At 43.0% G+C, this 9,137-nt stretch overlaps 1 protein-coding gene and 1 long non-coding RNA gene across 7 annotated transcripts in view; both read right to left on the bottom strand.

The window, feature by feature from the left end:
- Positions 1 to 9,137, bottom strand: part of LOC118121592 (receptor expression-enhancing protein 6) — a 719,670-nt gene that overhangs the window by 656,992 nt on the left and 53,541 nt on the right. The gene's annotated exons all lie outside the window — the stretch shown is intronic.
- On the bottom strand, positions 6,992 to 7,402 carry LOC124854682. The gene is made up of 2 exons (XR_007034815.1): positions 7,300 to 7,402; positions 6,992 to 7,225 (listed from the first exon to the last, which is right to left on the bottom strand). It is a non-coding gene; the product is annotated as an uncharacterized LOC124854682 (long non-coding RNA).

The following is a 9,137-nucleotide window of genomic DNA, read 5'->3' as shown; positions in this document are numbered from 1 at the left end:
GAGTTGATAACTAGAGATGAGGACTTGATAAATAGAGACGAGGACTTGATAAATAGAGACGAGGACTTGATAACTAGAGACGAGGAGGTGATAACTAGAGATGAGGAGGTGATAACTAGAGATGAGGACTTGATAAATAGAGACGAGGAGGTGATAACTAGAGACGAGGACTTGTTAACTAGAGATGAGGAGGTGATAACTAGAGACGAGGACTTGATAACTGGAGACGAGGAGTTGATAACTAGAGACGAGGACTTGATAACTAGAGACGAGGAGTTGATAACTAGAGACGAGGACTTGATAACTGAGACGAGGAGTTGATAACTGGAGACGAGGAGTTGATAACTAGAGACGAGGAGTTGATAACTAGAGACGAGGAGTTGATAACTAGAGACGAGGAGTTGATAACTAGAGACGAGGACTTGATAACTAGAGACGAGGAGTTGATAACTAGACGAGGACTTGATAACTAGAGACGAGAATTGTTAACTAGAGACGAGGACTTGATAACTAGAGATGAGGACTTGTTAACTAGAGACGAGGACTTGATAACTAGAGACGAGGACTTGATAACTAGAGACGAGGACTTGATAACTAGAGACGAGAACTTGTTAACTAGAGACGAGGACTTGATAACTAGAGACGAGGACTTGATAACTAGAGACGAGGACTTGATAACTAGAGACGAGAACTTGTTAACTAGAGACGAGGACTTGATAACTAGAGACGAGGACTTGATAACTAGAGACGAGGACTTGATAACTAGAGATGAGGAGTTGATAACTAGAGACGAGGACTTGATAACTAGAGACGAGGACTTGTTAACTAGAGACGAGGACTTGATAACTAGAGACGAGGACTTGATAACTAGAGACGAGGACTTGATAACTAGAGACGAGGACTTGATAACTAGAGATGAGGACTTGTTAACTAGAGATGAGGAGGTGATAACTAGAGACGAGGACTTGATAAATAGAGACGAGGAGTTGATAAATAGAGACGAGGAGTTGATAACTAGAGACGAGGACTTGATAACTAGAGACGAGGACTTGATAACTAGAGACGAGGACTTGATAAATAGAGACGAGGACTTGATAACTAGAGACGAGGACTTGATAACTAGAGACGAGGAGTTGATAAATAGAGACGAGGAGTTGATAAATAGAGACGAGGAGTTGATAACTAGAGACGAGGACTTGATAACTAGAGACGAGGACTTGATAACTAGAGACGAGGACTTGATAACTAGAGACGAGGAGTTGATAAATAGAGACGAGGAGTTGATAACTAGAGACGAGGACTTGATAAATAGAGACGAGGAGGTGATAACTAGAGATGAGGAGGTGATAACTAGAGACGAGGACTTGATAAATAGAGACGAGGACTTGATAAATAGAGACGAGGACTTGATAACTAGAGACGAGGAGTTGATAACTAGAGATGAGGACTTGATAAATAGAGACGAGGACTTGATAAATAGAGACGAGGACTTGATAACTAGAGACGAGGAGGTGATAACTAGAGATGAGGAGGTGATAACTAGAGATGAGGACTTGATAAATAGAGACGAGGAGGTGATAACTAGAGACGAGGACTTGTTAACTAGAGATGAGGAGGTGATAACTAGAGATGAGGACTTGATAACTAGAGACGAGGAGGTGATAACTAGAGACGAGGACTTGTTAACTAGAGATGAGGAGGTGATAACTAGAGATGAGGACTTGATAAATAGAGACGAGGAGGTGATAACTAGAGACGAGGACTTGATAAATAGAGACGAGGAGGTGATAACTAGAGACGAGGACTTGATAAATAGAGACGAGGAGGTGATAACTAGAGATGAGGAGGTGATAACTAGAGATGAGGACTTGATAACTAGAGACGAGGACTTGTTAACTAGAGATGAGGAGGTGATAACTAGAGACGAGGACTTGTTAACTAGAGATGAGGAGTTGATAACTAGAGACGAGGACTTGATAACTAGAGACGAGGAGTTGATAACTAGAGACGAGGAGTTGATAACTAGAGACGAGGACTTGATAACTAGAGATGAGGAGGTGATAACTAGAGATGAGGAGGTGATAACTAGAGACGAGGACTTGATAAATAGAGACGAGGACTTGATAAATAGAGACGAGGACTTGATAACTAGAGACGAGGAGTTGATAACTAGAGATGAGGACTTGATAAATAGAGACGAGGACTTGATAAATAGAGACGAGGACTTGATAACTAGAGACGAGGAGGTGATAACTAGAGATGAGGAGGTGATAACTAGAGATGAGGACTTGATAAATAGAGACGAGGAGGTGATAACTAGAGACGAGGACTTGTTAACTAGAGATGAGGAGGTGATAACTAGAGATGAGGACTTGATAACTAGAGACGAGGAGGTGATAACTAGAGACGAGGACTTGTTAACTAGAGATGAGGAGGTGATAACTAGAGATGAGGACTTGATAAATAGAGACGAGGAGGTGATAACTAGAGACGAGGACTTGATAAATAGAGACGAGGAGGTGATAACTAGAGACGAGGACTTGATAAATAGAGACGAGGAGGTGATAACTAGAGATGAGGAGGTGATAACTAGAGATGAGGACTTGATAACTAGAGACGAGGACTTGTTAACTAGAGATGAGGAGGTGATAACTAGAGACGAGGACTTGTTAACTAGAGATGAGGAGTTGATAACTAGAGACGAGGACTTGATAACTAGAGACGAGGAGTTGATAACTAGAGACGAGGAGTTGATAACTAGAGACGAGGACTTGATAACTAGAGATGAGGAGGTGTTAACTAGAGATGAGGAGTTGATAACTAGAGACGAGGACTTGATAACTAGAGACGAGGAGGTGATAACTAGAGACGAGGACTTGATAAATAGAGACGAGGAGGTGATAACTAGAGATGAGGAGGTGATAACTAGAGATGAGGACTTGTTAACTAGAGATGAGGAGTTGATAACTAGAGACGAGGACTTGATAACTAGAGACGAGGAGGTGATAACTAGAGACGAGGACTTGATAAATAGAGACGAGGAGGTGATAACTAGAGATGAGGAGGTGATAACTAGAGATGAAGACTTGTGAATCACCCTCATCATCCTCAGGTTGTTTAGTCTCTGAGGAGGATTTTCAGACGTGGACAGGAGCCAGAATCACACGTCTGCATCACAAACAGGCTCTTTTCTGTTTTTTGTCATTTACCAACACACAGTCACACACATCTAACGCCCTGAGGGGAATCATTTTCAACCACAACAACCGCCGACGCACACACACACACACACACACACACACACACACACACACACACACACACACACACACACACACACACACACACACAGTCGTAGCTCGTCTGCAGTCCCACAGGCAGGCGGAGTAAATGAGGTGGAAATGTATGAAGCCTAAAAGATCCCCGGGGAAACATTATGTGAAAGAGACACCATTTCACTGAGGAGGGGGAGACAGGCCGGGAGGAGGAGCAGAGCTGAGAGGAGGAGCGGAGCTGAGAGGAGGAGCGGAGCTGAGAGGAGGAGCGGAGCTGAGAGGAGGAGCAGAGCTGAGAGGAGGAGCAGAGCTGAGAGGAGGAGCAGAATATAGATTCTAAACAAAGATGGACAAAACCAAGACTTCACAAATATCATCTTCTCTTTCAAAGAACTTTTGTGTAAATCTGTCGTAATCCTGGTAAAAAACAAACAAACAAACACTGGTGAAAACAAACCCTGACGAAGGTTATTATTTATCTATAAATCAAATGTAAGAAAATAGTAAAAATGTTCATCAGTGTCTGAAAACGTTTAAAGATTTTTTGTGTTCCCAAAAGAAACCCTGAAATGATGCATCACTTATTGATAAATATTCTTATTTCTACGTTTGTTTTTTCGTTTTTATTCCAAATGACCTTTTCTGTCTCAGTGAAACCTGTGAAACTAAATCTGCTCCTGGACCTGTGACAGAACTCCGAGCTGGACCCTGCGGCCGTGTCTCCCTGCTTCCCTCTGACATTAATAAGATTATGTTTTTCCTTCAGGCTCTGTGAGCAACATGCTAACTGTCTGACCCCTGCCCCCGCCTCCGAGGTGCTCGCCTCTCACTGTCACTCATCCCCATGGAGCCGGCAGGGGCAGCTGTACCTGCCACAGCCCCATCAACCCCCGCTGTACGGCAGCCGGCACCTCTCACCCCCAGCAACACCTTCCACCCCTGCTGGCATTCAACAGCCACTGCCAAGATATTTAGGGCACACAGAGCTGTGTGTGCCTTGACGCTCGTACATTTCAATGCCCACGTTGGAAAAAGCCTCAGAATACACACAGATGATTCTTCACGTCTCTGATTACAACAACACGTCGAGATGGAGCGAAGTCCTCACCGACGGTTTCCATGGCAACACACAGCCACAAGCATCACTTCTCGGAAGTGGCGAGCTGTGCAGCACTGCCGCCGGGAGCTCCTCGAGTCCTGCGGCAGTTCAGGGCCACGACAACATGTCACCTGCAAACACCAGAAGCCAATCAGACTCGTCCTTTTACCGGAGAAGGCGATGCTGCAATTTACCAACTCGCAAAGTCGCCTCAAAAAGTTCGGATTCTTTCAGAAGATGAAATCAACTGGACGAAGGCTCCGTCGCTTTCTACATATGCATCTAATGAAATGTGCCTTTAGAGGAAAAGGAAATGAAACGTAGTTGTTGCTTTTCTTCTTTTAACGTCCAATCAGCTGGAATAAAAACATTTCTTTTTATCTTTCTGAGGCTTTTCCAGTTTTTCTTCTAATCATTTCACGTTTCAAACACCTCCTCTGTGACTCCGGCCACCTCGTCCCCTCTTCCTCCTCCTCTGTTCCGGTGTCGCTCCTGTTTGCGTGCGGCCTTCACAGCGAGCTGCGCCAGATCAGCTGCAGCCGCCTGCACGTGTGTCTGCGGTGGAAATGCAGGTCAGCAGGCAGATGGCCAAACAAACAGCGAGGATTGGATTAACACCAGGATCTAATCACATTTCAGAAACCAGAGAAAGGAGAAATGAAAAGTGGCGTCTGCATGACTCGGCTTCACGGCACAAACACAACTTAACAACCAGCTCACCCTGAAGGTCACTGGACTAATTAGGATTCACACGATAAGTCAGAACGTGTCACAGCTTATTGGAGCATTTCAGCTGCTCTGCTAGAAAAACTGTTCATCTACAAATATGGTTCTTTCAAAAATAAACTGGAGAAAATTATATTCCTCAACAAAATATAATCCCATGAAGCAAAAGGGGGGATGCTGCTCTGCAGGTCATTGGACAAACTCTAATTATATGTTAGTAGTCAGGTAGTAATAGTATTAAATTAAATATGAATATATAAATAACATGTAAATATATAGAGATAACGCACAATCATATTCAATATAATATGAATATGAAAATTTTATATAAAATTTCACAATAGCGTTCAGTAAGATATGAATTTCAATTGATTTATGGATATAAGTTAGGCAGTATATGAATATAAAATATGTGTAGATGTATGTATCAATATGATTTCACAATAGTAATAAATACATCTATATAAATGGGTAAATGTACCCACTGTGTGGAATAAAATAACTGCTATATGAAATACACCTAATTTGTACAAACATATGCGAGAGGACAGAAACAGTGACGGTGAAGAGTTGTGTTGTTGTGACATGAAAAGTTCGAGCTACATTTATTTTATATGAACACGCAGAAGAAATAATTGATAAAACAGACGTCGTCAGTTTTATTTATTTCAAAACAGAAACGAATCTTGTTCACCGTCTCTCTCTGTGTCTGAATCTGAACGTCATCGTCCTGTGAAGCTGCTGATTCTACGTTTCTGTCCGAGCTGTTGAAGTGATGCTGTGGTCCTCCCTCCCAGCCTCCTGCAGCCGAGCATAGGTAAGCTGGGTGAGGCTGGGGGAGGCTTCTGGGCCTTTTGCTTTTGAGGAATGAGCTGTCTCTCTCTCTCTCTCTCTCTCTGTCTCTCTCTGTCTCTCTCTCGCTCTCTCTCTCTCTCTCTCTCTCTCTCTCTCTCTCTCTCTCTCTCTCTCTCTCTCCTCTCTCTCTCTCTCTCCCTCTCTAACTGGGGTGGAATAATTACGTAGCATGTGCAAAACTGAGCTCCACTGAAGTATGGAGGGAGTAATGAAGAGAAGAGACAGATGGGGGAGAAGGATGGCGGTCAGTTCCTGTGGGGGGGGCAGCTGAGCAGTTCTCTCAGTGTTTACAGCTGAGACCTGCAGCTCGCTCACTGGACTCAGCTCAGGAGTAGATATCATGAGTTCTGTGTGTGAGCATGAAAACCAGCAGAAATCTGTGAGTAGCTCAGAATTATTAACCTGAACGCACCTGGAGGATGGGTGCGTTTGGTTCGCTCACCTGCAGGAGGCCTCATCACGCTACACATTCATGTCAGAGGTGGAACCTGCACGGTCAAGAGTCAATGATGCTTTTTCTCTTCAGATGTTTGTTTCCTCATCTTCTCATCAGCAAAACCAGCACACTGCACTCAGACTGCAGCAGGGAACACTGACCCCCTGTGGCCAGCCCCGGACAGTACACCCTGTACAGTAGGTTGGTCTGATCTGGGCATTAAATTTCATTGAAATATCTCAACCACTAATGATGAATCACATTCAATTTGTTTAAATATTTGTTTTCATGTGAAAATCCACATTCAGACATTTACTCTTGATAAGGACACACTTATGATGATATATCTGTTATTCTGCAGTTTGTTATTTGTGCATAAACATAAATGATCAGATGGTTAAACATGATTTAACTTGACATGATTAAAAATAATGTTTTATTTTACATTTCAGGAATAATCTGTCACATCTTGTGAAGACAAAGAATTAAACCTTTTATTAAAATGTCAAAGTCATACAAATATTAAAAAAATTACATACATAAATATTTCATTAAGTGTTAGTGTTTTTCTTCTGTAAATAATTGAACTATGCAAGAATCTCTAGGACAAACTTTATTGACGAATCACTGGAACATTATTCATTTCTGTTGTGTCCCTGTGCAGAGACGGTGGAGCCTTCAAACGTGGTTTCTACGAGACGGACAGATCTTCCGTGCTCGTCTTTGTCTTTCACACCGTTACACTGAGAGAATCTGTCCACGAGGCGGAGGTGGAAGGAGCTGAGGCGAGTCAGGGCCTCCTCCAGAGAGTCGGGGGGGACGAGGACACACAACCTGGGGGCAGGAGGCCCGTTAGAGACGGTGCGACCACAGACAGAAGTTACCTGACGAGGATGAAGGTCTCTCACCTCAGATGATGAGTGTCTCCTCCATGATGAAGACCTGCTCCGACCAACACGCCCTCCTCCTGCAGGAACCTCTGACAGTACAGGACATCTGGCTCCACCCCCAACATCTAACCACAGAAGGTAGACATGAATCTTTACTGCTAATAAACTTAATCAACATACTTATTCCACAACTTCAAAATTCTACTTTAATTAATGTTCAGCATTTCCTGTGTATATACAGTGCCTTGCATAAGTATTCACCCCCTTTGGACTTTTCTACATTTTGTCATGGTATAACCACAGATTAAAATTTATTTCATCGTGAGTTTATGTAATGGACCAACACAAAATAGTGCATCATTTGGAAGTGGGGGGAAATATTACATGGATTTCACAATTATTTACAAATAAAAATCTGAAAAGTGTTGAGTGCATATGTATTCACCCCCTTTACTGTGAAACCCCTAACAAAGATCTGGTGCGACCAATTGCATTCACAAGTCACATTTGCAAGTCACATAATTAGTAAATAGGGTCCACCTGTCTGCAATTTAATCTCAGTATAAATACACCTGTTCTGTGACGGACTCAGAGTTTGTTGGAGATCATTACTGAACAAACAGCATCATGAAGACCAAGGAGCTCACCAAACAGGTCAGGGATAAAGTTGTGGAGAAATATGAAGCAGGGTTAGGTTATAAAAAAATATCCAGAGCTTTGAACATCTCTCTGAGCACCATAAAATCCATCATAAGAAAATGGAAAGAATATGGCACAACCGCAAACCTACCAAGAGGAGGCCGTCCACCCAAACTGAAGAGTCGGACAAGGAGAAAATTAATCAGAGAAGCAACCAGGAGGCCCATGGTTACTCTGGAGGAGTTGCAGAGATCCACAGCTGAGGTGGGAGAATCTGTCCACAGGACAACTATTAGTCAAGTCTACTCCACAAATCTGGCCTTTATGGAAGAGTGGCAAGAAGAAAGCCATTGTTGAAAGGGATCCATAAAAATCCCGTTTGGAGTTTGCCAGAAGCCATGTGGAGACACAGCAAACATGTGGAAGAAGGTGCTCTTGTCAGATGAGACCAAAATTGAATTTTGGCCTCAATGCAAAACGCTATGTGTGGCGAAAACCCAACACTGCCCATCACCTGAGCACACCATCCCAACAGTGAAACATGGTGGTGGTAGCATCATGCTGTTGGGATGCTTCTCTTCAACAGGTACAGGGAAACTGGTCAGAATAGAGGGAAAGATGGATGGAGCCAAATACAGGGAAATCCTTGAAGAAAATCTGATGCAGTCTGCAAAAGACTTGAGACTGGGGCGGAGGTTCATCTTCCAGCAGGACAATGACCCTAAACATACAGCCAGAGCTACAAAGGAATGGTTTGGATTAAAGAATGTTAATGTCTTAAAATGGCCCAGTCAAAGCCCAGACCTCAATCCAATAGAGAATCTATGGCAAGACTTGAAGATTGCGGTTCACAGACGGTCTCCATCCAATCTGACTGAGCTTCATCTTTTTTGCCAAGAAGAATGGACAAACCTTTCCATCTCTAGATGTGCAAAGCTGGTAGAGACATACCCCAAAAGACAACTGTAATTGCAGCGAAAGGGGTTCTACCAAGTATTGACACAGGGGGTGAATACTTATGCACCCAACAGATGTCAACTTTTTGTTCTCATTATTGTTTGTGTCACAATAAAATTTATTTTGCACCTCCAAAGTACTATGCATGTTTTGTTGATCAAACGGGAAAAGTTTATTTAAGTCTATTTGAATTCCAGTTAGTAACAGTACATAATGGGAAAAGTCCAAGGGGTGAATACTTATGCAAGGCACTGTATACA

The sequence above is a fragment of the Hippoglossus stenolepis genome, chromosome 14 (genome assembly GCF_022539355.2).
Source record: "Hippoglossus stenolepis isolate QCI-W04-F060 chromosome 14, HSTE1.2, whole genome shotgun sequence".
Lineage (NCBI taxonomy): Eukaryota > Metazoa > Chordata > Actinopteri > Pleuronectiformes > Pleuronectidae > Hippoglossus > Hippoglossus stenolepis.
Note: the sequence above shows the minus strand (reverse complement) of the source record. Positions and strands in the feature narration are given on the sequence as shown.